Source organism: Nylanderia fulva, unplaced genomic scaffold (assembly GCF_048542155.1).
Source record: "Nylanderia fulva isolate GAGA-0341 unplaced genomic scaffold, ASM4854215v1 Scaffold53, whole genome shotgun sequence".
Lineage (NCBI taxonomy): Eukaryota > Metazoa > Arthropoda > Insecta > Hymenoptera > Formicidae > Nylanderia > Nylanderia fulva.
The window spans coordinates 997,009-1,019,419 of NW_028190621.1; positions in this window are offsets into that span (position 1 = coordinate 997,009).

A 22,411-nucleotide genomic window follows, 5' to 3' on the forward strand; every position below is an offset into this window, starting at 1 on the left:
TAATTAAAAAAATGTTTAAAATACTAATTTATCGAAACTTGATCATAGCGTATCGTTGTTTGTGACACTATTTTTCTCGATAAAAGAAACTATCAGACACACTTATTAAATTAAAAGCTTCTAATAACATTCTCCGCTTAAGGAAGCGAGTTTAACAAATTTTTTGATATAATAAACTGTGCAAAACAAATATAATGACAAAAAAGTATTACGCTATGTAAAATTAAATCAGTTTTATTCGTTTCTTTTCATTTCTCATTTACGCTTAATATATTATTCAAGTCAAAGCGCAATTTATCGCGTTAATTATCGTGATATAAAAAGGCTTTCAAGATTACTCTTCCATCTCTTTTACGCTGAATTCTTATATTTTATAATATTTTTGTTAAATTATCGCGCAACACTATAAACACACTGTAATATTTTTCTACTTAGGATAAATATAATATTCATTAATTTTTTCCTCTCTCCCTTCCTTAGTATATAATACTTTATTTTATATAATTTTTTGCTGGTAAAAGAGAAAGGCCTTTCCTTTATGTACACGCTGTAAAACTTCTAGCCGCATAAAATTATCGGCATTGCAGCATGAGATGAGTGTACGACCCTTTTTATATTTCTATTTTTTTTTTTTTTTATTTACGTTGATTGATCAAGCACGAAAGCGTTTTTATTTTTAGATGGTACAACCACACGACCGGGGCGCGCTTCGCGTTTCCTTTCCTATATGTGAAAAAAACCCTACTAAAAAACTTTTATGCGCATAACGCGCGCGCGCACACATACACACACACACACACGCGCGCGCGTGCGCGCGTGTATGTGTATGTAGTATAGAAGATATTGCGCTCCGACGATTAAGAGAACGTTAAGAGGTCGAGCAAGAGCTACGGGGCTACGAAACTCGCGCACCGATATTTCGGATGATGGATCGATACGATGCCAACTGCGGTAATTTCTCTCCCGAGGAGAAGCTAAACGAGATATGAACGACACGATTAATTCCCGCGAACGATCTTTTTCGGCGCTGTTAACGGTTATCTGATTGGCTCACGCAGCTCACCCCCTGGACGGTGCAACGTAACGAGCTGTAGGGATCGCGCTTTTTTTTCTTATCGGCGCGATGGTGCGCTTTCTTTTTGCGCGACCGAGAATGCGAGAACCAGGCACAGGCAAGACCCTGGGCCTTGGCCGGTTATTACATCACGGAAGAAGCGTGTTAAGCTCAAAATAATGTTTGCACGGATCCGCAACACGTACGTTTAATTAATAAACGCGCACTTACTCAATACGCGTATCCGGCGATGGGCACGTTTTATATAAGGACTACTGAAAACAATCTCGTTCGAGTGGTTTTGTTTAAAAAAACGTTAACGTTATTTGAAATGTGTATTTTTCTTGAGGTACATACAATAGAGGTACAGCATTAATCAAAATTGTTATATAATTGAAATTAATTATTGAAATATTATAATTTTGGTAGAAATTAATATGCATATATCCATGATGAGCACATTTTAAATAAGGACTACTGAAATAGAAAATAATTATTCGAGTAATTTTGTGTTCAATATAATTTTATTTGATATATTTTTATGATAAGTATAGTGTAATAATCAAAATTATTTATTATTAAAATATTATAATACAATAAATATTAATTTTAAAAGAAAATATATTAATTTTAATAGAAACTAATCAAAAATTCTTATTTAAAATAATATTTAAAATGATCGAAATTGCGTTAACTATTGAAGAAAGAATATTTTTTATATTATATTCTAAATATTTTTTCAAATGTTCATTATTTGGAAAGTAACTATTACGTTTATTTAAAATAATTTTGTGAAAACAAGTAGTGATAAATAATAAATAAAAACAATTAGCAATACGTAATAAAATACAAACAATAACAAATCTAAAAGTTCTTATAAAAGAAAATAAATATAATAAAAATATATTGAGAAAAGAAAAATAAAATATTTTGTTGCTTCTTAAATGAAAGAATACATTTATTGAATTAATGCGTACACGGAGAGAATTTTCTCTGAAAATTTATTCTGAAAATCATGGTAATAGTGCGACAATATGGTATTGGAAAAATCTTATAAGAGTTTCTCTGATTAATATTGACCACCAAAAAAATATTAATATGTAATAAAATTTACTATGTACATAGGAAATTTTATTATGTACATATTAATATTTTTATTGTAGTAAATATTAATCAGAGAAACTCTTATAAGATTCTTCCAATACCATATTGTCGCACGATTACCATGATTTTCAGGGTAAATTCTAAGAGAAAATTCTTTCTGTGTATTAATTATTTATAATCTGACAAGAAAAATAATGTTTTTAGAAAAGTATTTTTAGTTTCTATAATCATACTATTTTTTATTCATTTACTTTTATATTGATTTAATTTTTATTTAAATATTATTTTTCATTTATTCTCTCACTCTCTGCGGGTATATCGATATCTCCAAAGCTTGACCGAAACAATGTCACGCTCAATATACGAATCTTTCGCATACGACAAACTTACGGTTTATCATTGCGCATAGTATTAATTTTTCTGCCCGTCTGCGCGAATATTTAATAAAAAAATAGCGGTCAGTTTCGCGCGGACATACGACCTGTTTGCGTTACATGCGCGCGTGATGTTTGCAGGTTGCGAATGAAATATGTATCGCGCGAACGGATTTTAGCACATATATGTACGTCGCGTATTCAAACATTTTACGCATTCATAACGACGCGGGCAATTACCCAAGTCGTCCACGGATGCGATAAGTACCGAGCTAAAAAAACTATAAATCTCGCGAATCTCTCGCGACACGCGCCGCGGCCTTTTCGCGTGACGTCACGTGACGCACGTGGAGGTACCCATGTAATGTCAAAGCGTGACAAATCTCAGATTATCCCCTTTTCGGGGGTAGTTAACAATACGGGCGGCGGGTTATGTAGAAAGAGCGGAACCGTGATGTTAATTTCCTGTTGGCGAGCCAAACAAGGAGAAACAAAGGCAGATGGGGGATCTTTGCTACGCCTGTCTGCTTCCAGTCTCTCCCATCCCTCTCTTTTCAAATCACGCCTTTCGTTGTCAAAGATGAAATGGATATTGCCTTCAGCTTTTGATAATGACGCGTTAAATTAGTCAGTTTAAATAGAGAACTATATATATATATATATATATATATATATATATATATATGCAAGAATATATAATTGAAAGACGAAATCGAAGATGGAATTAGTTGGAGAGAAAGCTTGTTGAATAAAAGATGCAGTCAATGTGGACGAAAATGGTAGAAGGCGCTCGAAAACAGAGTTTAATTAATTAAGCATCAACCTATTCGATTTATGTATAATACCTGATATATCTGGAAAATGGAAATTGTTTCTTAGAATGCACGCGTTTGCAAAAATAACTCACTGGATCGATGAATGTTATCGACGTTAATTGAAAAAGCACAAATTTTTAATGAGAGATACACGTTAATGAAATAATTTCTCGAGATAAAAAGAAATATAATAACAAAATTAATTGAATTAATATAAAGCGTAAACCTTGCGTAAATACTTACGCACGCACGCACACAAATACAGATTTTAATAAATTTATATTTATTAAATATAATTAATAATTTATATATACATATACATATATATTTATATTTATATTTATTTATTTAAATAAATTAATATACAAATATATATATGTACATATATATATATATATATATATAGAAAGAAAAAGAAGGGGAAGAAATGAAGTAATAAATCAAATGCTTAATTAAAAAAATGTAATGAGCCACTGAAATGGAGACAAATCTAATAAGATGATAATGTGCCATTATGCGTTTATTTGCCAGGAAAGCAGACTAGTTATATATATATATCGGACTTTGTCTTGCTTTCCAGCCTCGAAGTTTAATTAACCTGTGAGAAATTTGCGTAAGGAAAAATTACGCCATTGTATAAACAAGATGCTGTTATTCTCTCAGAATATAGTTAAATTTGTAGCGTAGCACGAGAGATACACAGTTGAATTTTAGTACAACCGGAATGTATAGAACTTTGTTAAAGATAAACTTTCGACCCTGGTCTGCATTCTTAATTCATTAACTTCAAAGTTATTTTAAAATTGTTGAGGCATCAATCTCCCTCCCTCCTCCTTTCCTCTCCCCTCTCTTTCTCTTTCTACCTCCCTCTTCTCTCTTTCTTCTGTCAAATTTGAATTATTAATAAATTTGTACGGATCGTTCAAATCTGAATGCATTTTACTTTCTTTAAATTAAGGTATTTAAATACAGGTATTTTTGACGATGCATTGTGGTAAAAAAAATTTCGCATAAATAAATGTATAACTCGGCTATCTCTAAATCATATAAACACTTTTTCTTTTTACATTTTCTTTGCGCCAAGAGTAGGTAAGATCCCGGGGTATTTCGTTTAATTCCGAAAACTTGTACAAGGCAAAGCAGAATAGTTTTTGTGCGTGTTATTATATGCGCGGCGCGGAAAGCTATTCCCACAAGCTGTAAGCGAAGAAACAAGTTCTCTATTCAAATAAATCGGCTTTATAGAGTCGTAAAAGAGCTCGCGCTTCTACTTCTGCGTAATTTCGTATGCCCCTGTTGCAGGATTAAGGAAACTCCGCTCGGATTTTGTTCTTAAAGAGGGTGATTATAGGACATATCAGGCAGTTCGTCAAAATATTAAATAAATAATTTAAGAATATATACAATATAATATTATGTTATTATGTTAAATATTATATATATATATATATATATATATATATATATTATAATATTAAATATTTAGAATAAGTATAATTCTCGAAAATCTGGCGTTTCATCTCAATATTTAATATAGATATAAGTATCCGACTGTCTTTATTTTAGCTTCATATTTTTTTGCTTTTAAAAGGCAGAACTCTTATTCTGATAATTACTGATTACTGAGGAATAGCTTAGTAAAATTAGACTTGAAAAGGGCAAAATTTCAAAAAAATTATAATTAAGCTGAACTTTTGTGGTGACCTTTATTTCGATGTTCTAATAAAATCCTGAAAAGTACCCTTAATTTCAGCCAGGACGTTTGTTATAGAGAATAAAAGAGGATAAATTTTAGATTTTTGCCATTATCTCGAAAACTATCAAATTTTCGAGAAAAATAGTTATTATCAAAATTGTAGCTCATAATTCTCTACAAAAAATATTATACTTTTTTCCGTGGAATTAATCGTTTCGAAGATATAGAGCGAGTTAAATCTGAAAGAAAATGTGCACATTACTATAGTATTGTATTATGTGTGACTAACAATAAGAGGTGCAGAAAAATTATATTAGAAATATTGCAACTTTACCGCACGTTTTACTCAAAAACGATTAGTTGTACGAAAAAAATATAATAACCTTTTTTATAGAGAATTTTATGAACTTTTGATAACTATTTTTCTCGAAAAAATTGATAGTTTTCGACATAATGGCAAAAAACTAAATTTTACCCCTTTTTACCTCTCATAAAAAAACGCCCTGGCTGAAATTAAGAATACCTTTCAGGATTTTATTAGAACATCGAAATAAAGATCTCCACAAAAATTCAGCTTGATTATAATTTTTTTGAAGTCAAAGTCTAATTTTACTGGACTGGAAAATGACGTAGGACAGAATGATGCTACGTAAAATATCAATTTGTTCTTAGACATTTTTTTAGGTTTTTAATTGCTATAAATATTTAAATTAACAAAAACTTTATAATTATTGGAAATAAAGCTGGAACTCTGAATTACTTACAATTTTCCATTAAATGATATGCTATAGCTTTACACACACATAACATATATGATTGCTAAATTATAAAAGTCTGAAGATACCGCATACATCCTAACATATTCCTAAATTGCTTCGAAGCGAAACGATAAAACACGCCGGATCGGTAAAATGCAGAGTGCAACAACAGAAGCATAGCTAACCTGGTGCAATACGAAACGAAGGCAATTGCAAGGATCGTAAGGATATAAGCACGACGACATAATCACGTTCGCATCGTAGAACCATGTCTAAAGTTCCTATTATTGCTCACACACGTCGCTACATGGCACAATCAATATTAATCGAGAGAATAGAGGAAGAGACCCCATACACATTCTCCTTCTCCCTTTGCCTCTTCACGCTTTAATGCCTGGGAAAGTGTCAAGAACGTACGTGGACCGAAAAGTGGAACAGATTCGTACGATGTCAAGAAAGCGGATAAATGCGAAGGGAATTTTATACCAGGATATACACACACAGAGGCTATATTCCCCGTGCAAACGAGGTCTAAGGTGGATAATCGTGAGACATTATACGGCTATGGGGACATCTCTTTGTATTACTCTTGCAACATCGTGAGATAACGAAGACGTACCGTGATTCGAGTCAAAGTCTTTTTTTTTCCTAATTTTTTGTACAAAATTTTGAGTTTAATACATGAAAATATTTAATATATAAAAAATTTTTAATATATTTGCATAATAAAATCCACTTCTGCAAATATTTAAAAAATAGGTAAAAAAATTACTTTGCATTATAATATTTTGTGAATAATTTATGTTTAAATTATAAAAAACCCTATTATATTTTATGTAATATTATATAATAATAAAATAATTGTATATGTATATAATAATAAAAAATAAATATATATAACAAAATAAGATAATTTATTTTATTTTGTTTATTGCATTACTTCAGCAATATTCTTTGACGCAATTTTTACTTTCGTATTATATCAATTTATTAATTCATTGACAAATATTTGAAAACTCTTAACACACACAAATAATTGCATTAACATTATAATGCACGATCTTCGAGATGTTGATTCACAATGAAAAACATCGAGTTCCAAAAATCTATCGAAATATATTTAATTAAAATTATTTTGCGCTCTGTGATCTTTGCGAATAATTTATATATAAATTAAAACACAATCACATTTTTATGTAAATTATATTATATTTTTTATAATAAGAAATATAATATTAACATTAAATATACAGTGTATATAAGAAATAATAATAATCTAATACTAAATATATATAATACACACACACAATATGATAATTTAATTTTATTTATTGACATATTTTAGTAACGTCCTTTGATACGATTTTTATTTAATTATAATTATTTAGTTATACCCATTCATTAATTCACTAATAAATATTTAAAAATAGCATTCAAACTCTTTATCGAATAAGTGCATTAATATTCCTTATATAATGCACAATATCCGAAATGTTGACTTATAATGGAAAACATCAAGTTTCAAAAATCTATCGAAACTTATTTAATTAAATGCCATATGTAACTACCCGTTGAACTTTATCTCTCGAAAACATGATCAGGGAAGGAGACTCCGATGGACCTGATATTCTTCCGTGCCAAGAAAGTCCCGGAAGCAGCAGTCGACGTAACAGTCTGAATAATCGAACGTCTAATATCGGTACGTTCGATATCCGCTATCCAGTTTTCTATACGAATCGATACGTAGCGATATTAAAAGTGCAATTTCGCAGTCGGGGTCTTTATTCCCAGGGAACACGATATCGGTTACTAAAGGGCAGATATATACATGCATACATATGGCGAATACGTTATTTCGCGTATGAGAAAAATCGATTAAAATTGGAAACAAAAGTTCTGCAGGAAATGCTCGATACAATTGCTTTGCGAGCGCAAATAAAATTGAGACTAAAGTAAGATTGTTATAGAAAATGTATATTCTTCGAAAGAATTAAAGAACCGCGAGAGAAGTTGTATAAAAATAATTTTAGAAGAATGAAACACATCCGTAGATTTCCTTTTCTAATCGAAACCATTTTTGGTATTACAAAATCTATATCAAAATTTAAAAAATTTTTAAGAGATGGCGACGATGTTGGTTTTTTTAAGTTTTACAAAGTTTTATAAAGGCTATATGACCGAAAAGCTAGTTATAAATAAAATTATAAAATCTCGAATTAAAATTTATTTAATTTCTTACAATTAATATCAAAAAAAGAAAATTTGTACACAATTATTCAATAAAAATTATCAAATTGAGATTAAAATACAAATAAATTTTTTATTTAAATCTGATGTCATTCACGTCTAGCTCTTTTTTTAGCTTGTTGAAATTTAAACATATAAATACAAAATTAGAAGTATAATAAAACTAACAATAAGAGAGACAAATATTAGACGCAATAAAATTGCTTATAAATGTTTTTTTAATTATTATTTATATAAAATCCATTTTCAAAGCTTTAATTTTTACTTTGATATAAAATCAGGAAATTAAATAAATCTCAATTCAAGAGTTTATTTTTAATAAATTTCTATCTCTCTCTCCTCTGTATCTTTTCTAATGAGAAACGTAGGCGAGAAAAAACTAATATTTAAAATAACAAATTGATATTTATTATTTTATAATTATTCGTTCAATCAACGGGGAAAATGATCAACTCTGCATTCGTATACACATCGGATATACGCCACAGATCGTCCAGAAAAATTATAAGAACGTATGTCGCTATAGCGCCGCTAACTATTAAATTTCATTACGCTTTGTAAGACCATTAATCGTCGGAAACTTCTTTATCGAGTCCTTCGCGCACGAGTGAGTCGTCGCGTGTTCGGAAATCGCCGAAGATATCTCGATCCAACTTCTGTCATCGACAAGACAGGAATCCCCGCACACACACACACACATACACACATATACATCACACTCTGGCTATCTGCCCGCGCGCGCGATGAAAGCAATATTGTCTCTATCGTGAGGTGTCTCCCCGAGAAAAACTTTTTAATCTCTCGGACAAGCAGATGCTTCGCTGCGCGTTGACGATTCTCGACTCGACAAGCCGCATTAAAGTACCGCATCGCACGAGAGAAATACGTTCGCCTTAAAATTTTATCGTCATAGAGTATTTTTCTTTGGATTATTTCGATTTTCGCGCGAAATGCCATTTGAAACGTCAAATAACAGCTGATTCTACGCGGCGCCCGCTGTTTGTATCTACCATAAAACCTAGAGTCCTAAACCTCTAAATATTGAAGGACAAAGTCTGATATACTGTTGAAATCACGTGATCATACCGTCATTTTGCTCCTTTTCTTCGGATTATTTCGATTTCCACGCGCACGCGAAATGTCATTTGAAACGTCAAAAACAGCTGATTCTACGCGATACTCGCTATTCGTATCTACAATCTAGAGTCCTAGATCTCCAGAGAAGTGATATTGAAGGACAAAGTCTGATTGGCTGTTTAAATCACGTGATTATAACGTCATTTAATTTGCTTCCTTTCTGTATTTTTCTCCGGATTATTCGATTTTCGCGTGCACGCGCGAAATGTTATTCGAAACGTCAGAAACAGCTGATTCTACGCAGCGCTCGCTGTTCGTATCTAAAATCTAGAGTTCTAGATCTCCAGAGAAGTAATATTGAAGGACAAAGTCTGATTGGCTGTCTAAATCGCGTGATTATAACGTCATTTAATTTGCTCCCTTTCTGTATTTTTCTTCAGAATATTTCGATTTTTGCGTGTGCGCGAAGTGTCATTTGAAACGTCAAAAACAGCTGATTCTACACGATACTCGCTGTTCGTATCTAAAACCTAGAGTCCTAGATTTCTAGAGAGATGATATTAAAGGATAAAGTCTAATTGACTGTCTTAAGTCAATCATCATAAGTCAGTGATCATAATGTTATTTAATTTGCTTCTTTTCTATATTAATGTCAAAGAGAAGCTTCTATTTGCAACTTAACCTACTTTAGATATTAATTAGAATATAGCGTACTCTCTCTCTCTCTCTCTCTCTCTCTCTCTCTCTCTCTCTCTCTTTCCCTCGTTTTTCGTTTTTGGTGCGCAGCTTTTACTTATATATATCTCTCTCGCGCTCTTCAACGTTGAAACGATAGGGAACTTTTTTAATCTTCGAAGCGCGAACGAGCAGATGCTTTCACCGACGACGGTTTCCCGACTTGACACGCCGTGTTAAGAGCACGTCGAGGGGATGAGAGAGAAACGCTCCCTTTCTCTCTCTCTCTCTCTCTTTCGTAGATTCTCTCTCGCCCTTGGCGCCGCCTCCCCTCAGGATTCCGGCGGCCCGTGGACGTCGGAATGACGTGACGGTAAAGATTTCGTTCCGGATGCCGCGGCAGCAACCCGAGAAGAGAAGGCTGAATAACGGGGTGGCGAAGAGGGGACGAGGATTTCACGAGGCGTGCATTACGTGCGCACCAAGTATATAGCCCGCAAGATGGTAACTAGGTGTAGGATATTCCGGAGGGCCCCACGTTGAGCGTGAAAATATCATTTTTAATGCCCTGTCACGAAGACACGTTTACAACGCTGACATTTATCCTCATGTTTTCTCTTTCTCCCTTTCGTCTTCTCTCTCTTTTTCCATGATATTTATTTCCGCTCAGTTGTTGCAATTTAAATTAGTCAGCAATATTCGATAATTTTCTTATTAAATTAATGAACCGATGACGTACACAAACAAAAACTCTGTAAGGATTGTTTGATAAAAATCGTGATAAATCTGTGAGCTTCGCTATTCATCTTTTATGTAAGATGTTCGAATATAATCATTGAAATAAAACATTTGATTAAATTGGGTTTTATCTTTTTGTTGTTATATAAATACATATTAATGTATTAATAATATATATAGTTTTATAAATTATTTTTTTTTTAAATAGAAGTAGATTAAATTCATATATGTATATGTATATATAATGAAGGATATTCATAAAATTTGTATCTTTATCTAAAAGGAAGAAATAAAATGTTTTAAACTGTGCACATTTATTAATTTTTTTCTACATGTATGAATCTTACACATTTTTTCTCCAGCAAGATCTGTGGAGTATAATCGCCGCGGGTATAATTATAAAAATCGTTTTTAAAAAAATATTAAAATTTTATAAAAAGTTAATACAATTTATAAAAATTTACTTTATATAAATTAATTTTATAAATGTGAATAAACTTTTATAAATTTTATTAATTTTTAATAAAATTTTAATAACATTTTTTAAAAACTAGACAAAAAATGAGTTGATTTTTATAGTAATTATATCTGACAAATCTTGTATCGTTGGGAAAAATGTGTAACTTTGCAGGATTCATATGTAGAAAAAGACTAATAAATGTCATATTCAACTATTTCATTCTTTTCCTTATAAACAAAAGTACGAACTTTATAAACGCTACACGTAAACAGGGTGTCTCAAAATTAATAGTAAATTTGTTAATGGCAAATTCCTGGGATCATTTTTTCTCAGCGAAAATATCAAGAGAGATCATCATTTTTTGCATATTCCTAATTTTTGCCATGGTGTATATTTGTAATAAAGTTTTAAATTAAAATTCTATTAAAGTAAACTCTACCTAAAATTAATTGAAAAATGTGATGTTGTTAATATTTCATTTTTACAAGGCTTAGTTTGCGAAAAACTTCTTATTTTCAATTGCTTATAATTCGAAAATTATTGATGTCTCGACATTTTCAATGAGGAAAAATCGTCTCCAAATTATCCCAGGAATCTACCATTAAATTAAAATTCTATTAAGGTAAACTCTACATGAAATTAATAAAAAAATGTGGTTTTGTTAATATTTTATTTCTACAAGGCTTAGTTTGCAAAAAACCTCTTTTAATTGCTTATAACTCGAAAATTATAGATGTCTCGACATTTTCATGGAGGAAAAATCGTCTCTAAATTATCCCAGGAATCTGCCATTAACAGGTTTATTACTAATACCCTGTATATCATTAGAAAAAAAAAAGATTTAAAAATCAGCTTAATCAACGTGCTTCTATTTTAGATAAAAATATTGATTTATATAATACATATATAATTTTGATATTATGGAATAAATATATTTATATATTATATAACACCCAGTAACCTTCTTGTTCCTCGAAAATTATGTGTATGTTCTCCTAATGAAATTCATTAAGATGAGTACGCGATATTGCGTTACCTAAGCGTAACCTTAAACGGACGATGAGGGAAAACCGCCTCTTGGCGGTAACGAGAGAAATAATATTAACGACGCAAAATGGCGGCGGTTGCAGGAGGGATCGCTTTACACAGTTACGTCTCTCACAGTGGCCGACCTTCCCTATGCCGAGATCGCGACCGTCGACGCATAGTAATTCGAGATCATGCGCGACTGCGATACGGTTTTATCGCGTTAACGCGCCCTTTCGTCGGCCTTGTCGCGACGATAACGCATTATATACGAGCGCGAGAAGCTCATCTCTCCCCGAGATATAGGTAGGCCAGGCATGGCTGAACCATAGGCACGGATGATGACAGGATCCCAGGGACGACAGGATGATCGTTACGATTTCGTTCCGGATGCCGCTCCAGTTTCTCTTTCCCTCTCTTTCTAGACTCCACCTGCATCTCATCGGGCTGCGAGATGCAGCCCCACCGGATAATTCGTCACGGTGGAATCAGTTTTAACGGCTTTCTCCCTCCTTTTCCCCTTTTCACTCTTTCTCTCTCGGTAAGAATGTTATTTCCGGGACTTCACAATTTGATAGATCAGATTTCATAAGATTTTTTGTCAGAAGAAGAATCCCGCAAATGCGCCGCAATCAGTGTTGTGCTTAAATGATTTTAAAATTAGTTAGATACTCATACAGCACAAAACTCAACAGAAATGTTGCAGAAACGTTTCAAAGTTTCAAGTAACACTGAAACATTATTATAACATCTAAGAAACATAACATAGAAAAAGTAACATTTGAAACATTTATGCAATCTTTCATAAACATATTTGTGACAAAATAGCGGACATTTTCACGTATTTAAGACGTATATGAAACATTTTTGAATAAATTTTGCAAAGGTCTCTGAAATGTTTTGTGCTGTGTGAGTAAAGATGTTCCAATCTTGCAAGTTACAATGTAACATTGTATAGACATTACAAAAACATGCAAATGTAATATTTTATGAGAATGTTGTAGCAACATTCCAGAAAAATTGTAAGAAATATTATTTGTATTTCACGTGCAGGCAAAGTGGCACTTTGTGTGCGTGTTTTCTGTGCAGAAAGCGGCCGATTTTCCACGCCGCCATCTAGCGGCGACGCGGTGAGTGAATAAGCCGCATTCAAAGCCATTGCCTATGGCTGAGTCGCGTTCAAAGTCATTGTCCACGGCTAAAGCCGTAGGCAATGTATTGAACACAGCTATTCCCGCACCGTGCCGCCGCAAGATGGCGGCGTGCGATCGGCCACCTCGCGCACAGAAAACGGGCACAAAGCCATTTTGCCTGCACTTGTAATACAAAATATTGTGTGTATCAAGTGCGGATTGACAATTGTTCACTCGTGAAGGGTGGTCGCACTCGCCTTCGGCTCGTGCGTCCATCCTTCGCACTCGTGACCAATTGTCAATTTTCCGCACTTGATACACAATATACTATTAATAATCGCTAGTTTCTTTATCTACCGCTATGCAGCGCGCGACTATCTATCTATCCCGTACTAAATTTTAGTTAAAATTATATAAATGTTGGTAAAATTAACTAGCTCTAAGACTAAAGGTATCATGCGCCTACATCTTTACATCAGTTTAATTTTTTGGACTTGATCCTAACACAAGGAATTCAGATATTAAAGTACATACTGAACTGATTCCTTAGAAATCAGACAGATAAATATTTGATGAATTCAAATGAATGAAAATCTGTTCATTGTACTTTACATACTTATTTTAAAAACAAAATCAATGGCGCGCGCTTGTGTTGTCTAGTATTATAAAAATTACATTACAATGTTTCTTTGCAATATTACAAAAAGCGGCCATCTAGTCGTTGCAACAATCTTGCAGCAATGATGCAGCAATATTTCGCAACCAATATGTTTCTGCAATCTTTCGGTGCTGTATGGATGAGATAAAAATATGTAAATTCATCTTAGATGAAGATGATTTTGTTTTAAATATATCTAGATAAAAGAAAAAATTATATGATGATTTATCTAGATAATAATTTTTAAGACTTATGTAAACACAGTTATAAAAAAATGTAAATTATGAAAGGGATATAAAAATATGAAAGGAATATAAATTATGAAAGGAATATAAAAATATATGTATTCATATTTTTATTTATAAATTTTTATTGCTGATTCTAAACCAAAATTATCTGAAAATTATTCTAGATAATTTAGTAAAGACTTTTTTTTATCTAACATACAGACATAGATGATACATATTTCTATTATCTGTATATGTATAAAGATAAGATAACGTGAAAGTTTTATCTAAATGAAACTATATAATCATCTATATAATTTTATTTAGATAACAGCTAACACTGGTCAGGAGCCATATAGTTTTCGAGATATCGATTTTTAAAAATCGCAATAACAGCGATACTTTCGCCACACAATAAATAATTAATAATGATACTATACAATACATTTAAAAAAATATATTTGGTGGAATAATTTTCACAAATCCATTTCCGATTAAATTAAAGATTTATTATATAATTAAAAATTTAATAAAAAATTTCCAAAAATCTCTCTTGCCATAAGTTTTAAAATATAAAAAAAAAATTAAAATTTTCAAACATTGATATCTTGAAAACTATTGATCGCAGCGCATCGTAATTTGCGACATTCTTCTTCTCGATAAACACTCTTATTAAATTGAAAAATTCCGGAAATAATATTCTCTCCTCTTCCCCCTCCCCCCTCTCTCTTTCTCTCGCTATCGTCTTTCGCTACAACTGTGTTCGATTTTCTGTCTCTCTCCGTCTCTCTATAATTTCTTCTTTTCCCTCTCTCTCTCTTTTGCCCTTCTGACGTCAGCACAAACTTTCGGAGAAATACCAGCAAGCCTATCCTACCGCATAGGATAGAGAGAACCGGTCAGTCCGTAACCATGGTAACGCGATACAGGAACTAAATTCCGTATGTACTCAGAGACTCTAAGTGCACTTCTAAACCGAAATTTCACGGCCTAAGCAAACGGTTACACCGACACTTAAACGAGATTTCATATTAATGCTTAAAGCGATATTCCGACCCTGTCGTTGCCCAGATTGCAATTAGCAAGGGACAACTAGCGAACGTACCTACATATACATGTAACTGTGTGTACTAGTGGAGAGAGCGGAAGAAGGGAGGGTGAGAGGGAGGGAGGGAGGGAGGGGGATATTGTGTTTGAAATGTTCAAGTGGTCGTACAAATGCTTATAATCAAATTTTGCTAAATTTACTACTACGTATTTGCCAATTTGCGTAAATATAAATGATATATTTCAATATAGCAGCGAAATTTTCGTTAAAGAGAAATTATAAATTTCCGCACGCATTCCTTTTCGCACATTTTGCGATGTTTTATATTATTCGAAATAACAGAAATATTACATTCATACATTGTTAACGCGTCGAGAATAGAGATAAATTATCTCTCCCATCTGTAAAACACGCGATCAATCTTCCCGTTCGACGATCACCAAATAACGTAAACCTTTATTTTCTCGCGAGAAATTTGTGCTTTTAATTAAATCATCAACTTACGAACGGAAAGTAAATAATGAGTAACGAAGCTTCAGATAAGGTAGAACAATTTCACATCTACAATATTGATCTGACTCTTCAACCATCTCATAAAAAAAAATTCATATATATCAGAAAATTAGTACTTTTCATGTGTAATTTGTTATTCCCGATTTTGTTATACAAAGTTTTTAGCAGAAATTTAAATTTAAAGTTGATTGACATTAAACTATTTTTTCACCATTTTGAATAATGAATTTCTATTAAAAAAATTTGAGCAAAATAATTGAGAGTAAAACAACAAATTAGCACATAAGCAATATTAAATTTTCCAATAAACAGATACAAAATTATTTAATAATGATAGGCCAGTTTATAATTAATACAAAGATTAAAAATTAATAAACTTGTATTTGCGCATAAGCAGAATTAAATACAAATCAAATATTTTAAAATGTAAATTTCAAAAAATTATATATAATTTCGTTTCTCCCCCAAATAATAAAATTTTGATCAAAAAGCGAAATATTTCAACAACATATGTTTTTTATCCGCACATATTTATGTGTGTTTTAAATATTTTTGTTTAAATTTTGAGTATTTCAAAAATAATATATTTTTAAGATAGATCTCACAATATTATATATAAAATTTTAAAATAAATTATCAATATTCATAAACTTATACATATATTCAAAATATTAAAAAAAAATATTTAAAACAGAAATATGTATAATTGAAAAAGGTATTATAAAAAAAAATTATACGTAGTGCTGAGAGATCCCTCTTAAAAATATATTATTTATAAATATATAAATATTTAATTAATAATTACTTTAATATTCGAAGAAAGGTATCAAAATAAAATTGTAGTGACATACTGTTATCACGTGAATATCGCAAAAAAAAGAACTACGAAGACGGCATGTAAAGGGTAGAAGACGTGCTTTACAATTGAGAGAAAGCTTTTTCCCTTCCCACACATAAGGCAGCACGATGTCAGGTCACAGAGCACTGTTGTCATCCCTCATTGAATGCCCAGCATCCGTATAAAGACTATTCTCTTCTGCTGGCTGCTCCTGACATCTCGAGGATCTATATTTCTAGTGGAATCATCCATCTTTGGACCGTTCAGGTGACTAACGCGGAATATATTGTGCTTCGCGCTACATTTGGGAGGCAAAACGCTTAACCTTTGATGCATCGCCGTGTCTCATCTTACATCCCGTTCGCGATGAAAATTTCGTAATCGTATGTAATTATAATCGGGCGAGATATTTGTATATTTCACGGTAAAGTTGTATGTACAATTTATGTAAAAGCACCAACAGATATTGTGTGTATGAATTCTAGATATTCAAATAATTCGCACAATGATGCATGGATATGCATTTTCACCGGTTTTGCTCCACGATCCTCTCTTTTTTTTTACATCCAGATTTAAAAATAATTGTAAAATATTTTACGCAAAATTTAAATTTTGTATGGGACACGCGATAGCAATTCGATAAATATCTATTGTGATAGTATTCGCGCATATGGACCGCAAAAAGAATAAATATTAATATACGAGATATATGTGCAATCGTACCGTGTTTTCTCTCTTACGTGCCAAAGACTTTTTTGCCAATTTTTTTTAAATTTATTTTTTTAAATTGTTTTAATTACTTCATATATGTTTTCTATTCATATATCTTTGAATTTTTATATTTTAAAACATGAAGTATATATCTAAAAATATTTCTTTTAAAAATAAAAATTGTGTTAATAAAGAATAATGTATACGAAGATAAGTAACATTGTGTCATTTGATATCTGCAGAGCGTAATTTATAAAAAAATAATTACGTATTTGTAAAATAATAGCTATGCTTTGATTAAGCTAGCATTTTCACAAAAGAAAAATGAAATAAAATATATACTAAAAGTGCTATTTATCTATGTCTAGTGCATCACGTCTAAATAAAGTGCGATAAATGGATAAAACGAGCAATAAATTATCTTCCATCAAAGCACCCAATCAATCTTTTCAACGATCATCAAATATATAAGCTTTTATTTTCTCACTGTGAAACTTATGTTTTCAATTAAATCACGAACTTGCGAGCGGAAAGTAAACGATGAATAACATGCATCCGATCGTTAAATAAATATAATATATTAAAATGCGTTTTTTTATTATTATATAAATTATCGTAAACAAATTCCAGGAAGAGATAAATTTTCTCAAATATAGTGTAAATAATATAAACGAGAGAAAAATGTAACTCATTTTTTTGACTGCGGATACACATAAACATTTTTCTATATTTTGTGACACGAAGAATACGTCTTACAAGGGAAGTTGGGCAATCCGGAAATTAAAAAAATTCTAAAACTTGGTGTACAAGTAGAGTAGTTTAGCCATAACACAAAAATATTTTTTATTCGTGCTGAATTACGTCCTAAAGGAGTGAAATCATCCTTTATTAGTATAGAATGATTTTTAGCTTTTCTCGTTTTATCTCGAAAATTATTCAAGATATTAAAAAATGTTTTAGACAAAAGTTTTATAATAAAAAAACCTCTATCTAACCACGTTAATAAAATTTTGAAAAACTAATTTTTCAAAATTATTAATCCTCAAAAATTATTTTTTCAAAATATTATTAACATGGTTAAATAGAGGTATTTTTACCATAAAATTTTTGTCCAAAACATTTTTGAATATCTTGATTAATTTTCGAGATAAAACAAGAAAAGTTAAAAACTATTCTATACTTATAAAGAGCGATTTCATCCCCTCAGAACGTAATTCAGCAACAACCAAAAAATAGTTTTAAAAAATGGTAATGATTTAATCGACCAACTCTGGCAAATAAGTAATTTTATTGAATTTCACAACGTTTCGGCCGTGGGTTTCGGCCCTTATCAAGTGCTATGTTCTGAAAACAAAGTAAATCACAACTTTTTTAAAAAACAAAAAATTTGATCTTAGAATATGACATGATATAATAACATGATAGTATGAAAACGAAATAACTATATAAAAAATAGTTTTGTGTTATGGATAAACTACTCTACTTGTACACCAAGTTTCCAAATTTTTTAAATTTCCGGGTTGCCTAACTTCCCTTGTTAGAAGTTTGTTCAAATATTTCGTAAATACCTTGTATATACAGAAACATATGTATTATTATCCGCATTTACGTCATGTGTAAAATCGCGAGAGTCGTGCCTGATTTATATACAACTTTTATTTTTCTATGACAACGTAGATGGCCCAAGGGCGGTATAATAAAATTCGAGATAATATCTCGCAAATACGAAAGATCGTAAAAGATTTGTAAGTTTCCTCGGTTAATATACCGTTTAAAGCACCGAGAATCTTATCGTTAAAGCATCGTCATAATCTCTAGCGAGCTTCCGGTTGATATAACGGATGATATGCCAAAGTTATATCCCACATAACCTATACGTGGATTTACGTGTCGAACTCTATGTAACGACATCTAGCGATCTCTTCATTAATGAAACTGCGTTTCGGTTACACAGTTAAACGCTCGTTTGGCCAATTAGATTAAACTAGATGCTTCAATTTAAATAGACGATTCGTTACACGAGGATACTCTGTAAAGAGAAGAGTTCTAATTTTCAGGTGGTTTACTCTTTCTAATCCGTGCGAGAAAGAGTGAAAGAGAGGGACATCTTTTCATAACGTCGTTAAAAAAAAAGAGAGAAAACGCGAGGCAAGAAAACTTTGAGCGGAGTTTGTCGCTCGTCTTCGTAGTAAGTAGTACTTTAAAAATTAACCGAGAATATTATACAGTTTTTTTTATGCAGCTGCGACATATCTTGGTTGTGCATCATGTTTTATACTTTATGAACCAACCGGCAAAAAGTTTTCGTCCATCTTACACGTTTACGTCATATATATATATATATATATATATATATATATATATATATATGTATATATAGATATAAAACATATATATTTATGAAAATCTGTGGGAAAGGAATATAACAAAACGTATGTAAATAATGATATAATAATTATTTTGCTAATTAAGAGAAGATAATTAGTGCTTAAGTAATATGTTATTATAATTGTTGGAGAGAGAGAAAGAGAGTGTAGAAATTTTATATACATATATATATTTTATGGTTATATAAACCTTATCAAATATGTTTATGAAAATCTCTGATAGGAACACGGCAACACACATATATAAATAATGATATAATTACTATTTTACTAATTAAGAGGGATAATTGGCGTTTAAATAATATGATGTTGTTAATTGTTAAAAGAAGAGTGTATAAAATTTTTAAATATATTTTTATAGGATAATACTGAAGGAGAGCTCCGGTCAATATTTAGGCATATATTTTTTCTATTGCTTTATATCAGTAAATAATGAAATAAATAATTCGATTCACATTTCGACTGTTTTTCTTCTCCCTTCTCGGAGTACTCCGGATTTTTCGTCGTTTTTCCTATATAGGAAACTAACCTCTGCGTCCCCGTAAAAGCTTCGAAACACTTCGCACTCGCGTTACTTTTTTTTCGTTTGCGACGTTCGAGTTTTAGCTATCACAATCTTCGACGCGTTTCGTTAAAACGCGAGAAACGCGAGAGCTTATTCGCGCGCGAATAAATCCGATGCTTCGTTTTCGTGTCGCCGCTTTTTTTAAGGTCCATTTATCAAAGAACCTCCTCGAACGATTGCATATTTCGCTAATATACGATCGACTAATTATAAACACTAATTACAGTTAAAAATATTAAATATTAAATAAAAATAAAATAAATTAAAATTAAAAATTAAATAAAAAATATTAAATAAGAAATTAAATTAAAAATATTAAATAAGAAATTAAATTAAAAATATTAAATAAGAAATTAAATTAAAAAATATTAAATAAAAAATCTATGCCTGCTATGTTTCAAATAAATACAAAAGAAAGTGGCAATATTAATGATATTAACAAAAATGAAGAAGAGAGATAGCAGGAGCAAAGATATACATACGACGTCATCAAACAGATGCATGTTTACACGCGCGCGCGTGTTTTTCTGATTATTATTAAAACTTATTATTTACTTTCCTCCTCCTCCTCCTTTACATTTCTAGTAGCGTTAAAAAAAAAAAAAAACGTAGGTGTTCTTTAATCAGAATTGTATATCGCAATGCAAATGTTTCCGAGAGATAATGAGTTACACGGGTCCGGGTGTTTTTATGCAAATTTGACGCGGTACAAATTACACATTATTTATATCTATGTATTTAAATTTTGCACCGGCATATGTAATGTCCGTAAACACCCGGCGTTCGTATCTTTCGCGGCCTCCTCGTGAAGAAGGACATTTCGAGGCGAACTGTTTTATATTAACGCTGAAAGTTTCAAAGGGGGAAGGAAAAATTTTTTTCTTTTCTTCTCTCTTCGGCTTTGCTCTCGCCAGACGGTTAATTTGTTTCGAAGTATCGGACTCGTGGATTCAGTCTTTCCCTTTTCACTCCTTCCCTCTCCTTCTCCCTCTCGCACGGGATTCAATACGGTAGAAACATGCAGCATGAAGACGGAATTATTCTCCGCAGCAGCCGCTATAATCGAAGGCAAAGAACGGCTAACCGTATTTAATGAAATATATTTCCAGAAGAGATAACTCTCTCCCTTTCTCTCTCTCCACCGGGAATGCTTACACGGCTCAAACTTAGCCGACATGAATTTCTCTCGCCGCGCAAGTTGTGACCGAATTGTATCGCGACGCTTAATTAGAGCGAAATAATTTGATAAATTGCGTAGTCGCGCGCGGCACTTGCATCTAACAATATAATAAATGTTACTATAATATATATATGATACTTTTACATGTGTAAATAATATTTGTAAATTCATAAAATATTTTATATTAAAATAAAGTATATGACCATAAATACTAAGCTGAAATTTATTACTTTTATGATAATAATAATCTAGTAAAATTAGACTTTGACTTCAAAAAAATTATAATTAAGCTAAATTTTTGTGGAAACCTTCATTTTGATGTTCTAATAAAATCCTGAAAAGTACCTTTAATTTCAGCCAGGGCGTTTTCTTATGAGGGTAAAAGGGGATAAATTTTAGTTTTTTGCCATTATTTCGAAAATTATCAATTTTTCGAGAAAAATAGTTATTATCAAAATTGTAGCTCATAAAATTTTCTACAAAAAAGGTCATTATACTTTTTTTCGTGGAATTAATCGTTTCGAAGATATAAAGCAAGTTAAGCCTGAAAAGAAGAGGTGCAGAAAAATTTATATTAGAAATATTGCAACTTTACCGCACGTTTTACTTAAAAACGATTAGTTGTAAGAAAAAAATATAATTTTTTTATAGCAAATTTTATAAACTACAATTTTGATAATAACTATTTTCTCGAAAAATTGATAGTTTTCGAGATAATGGCCAAAAACTAAAATTAACCCCTGGATAAAATTAAAGGTACTTTTCAGGGTTTCATTAAAACATCGAAATAAAGGTCTCTACAATAATTCAGCTTGATTATAATTTTTTTGAAGTGTTGCCCTTTTCAAGTCTAATTTTACTGGACTATAATAATTTGATTATTATATAATTCTCGTAGATGAATCTTTAATTTACGCGTGACTGAAAAAAACTGAAATATCTCACTTTCTGAAACTTTATTAAGATTAGTTAACAGCTAAGCGATTAATTATCGATAAACGAGATATTCTGAGAATCATTCGATTTAAAGTTCTTTGAGAAAAATTCATTATATAAGTTTTCTTTGTCATAAAGCAATATTAAATTAATGACACAAGTTGCTAATAGCAATCATTTTTTAAGAAGCC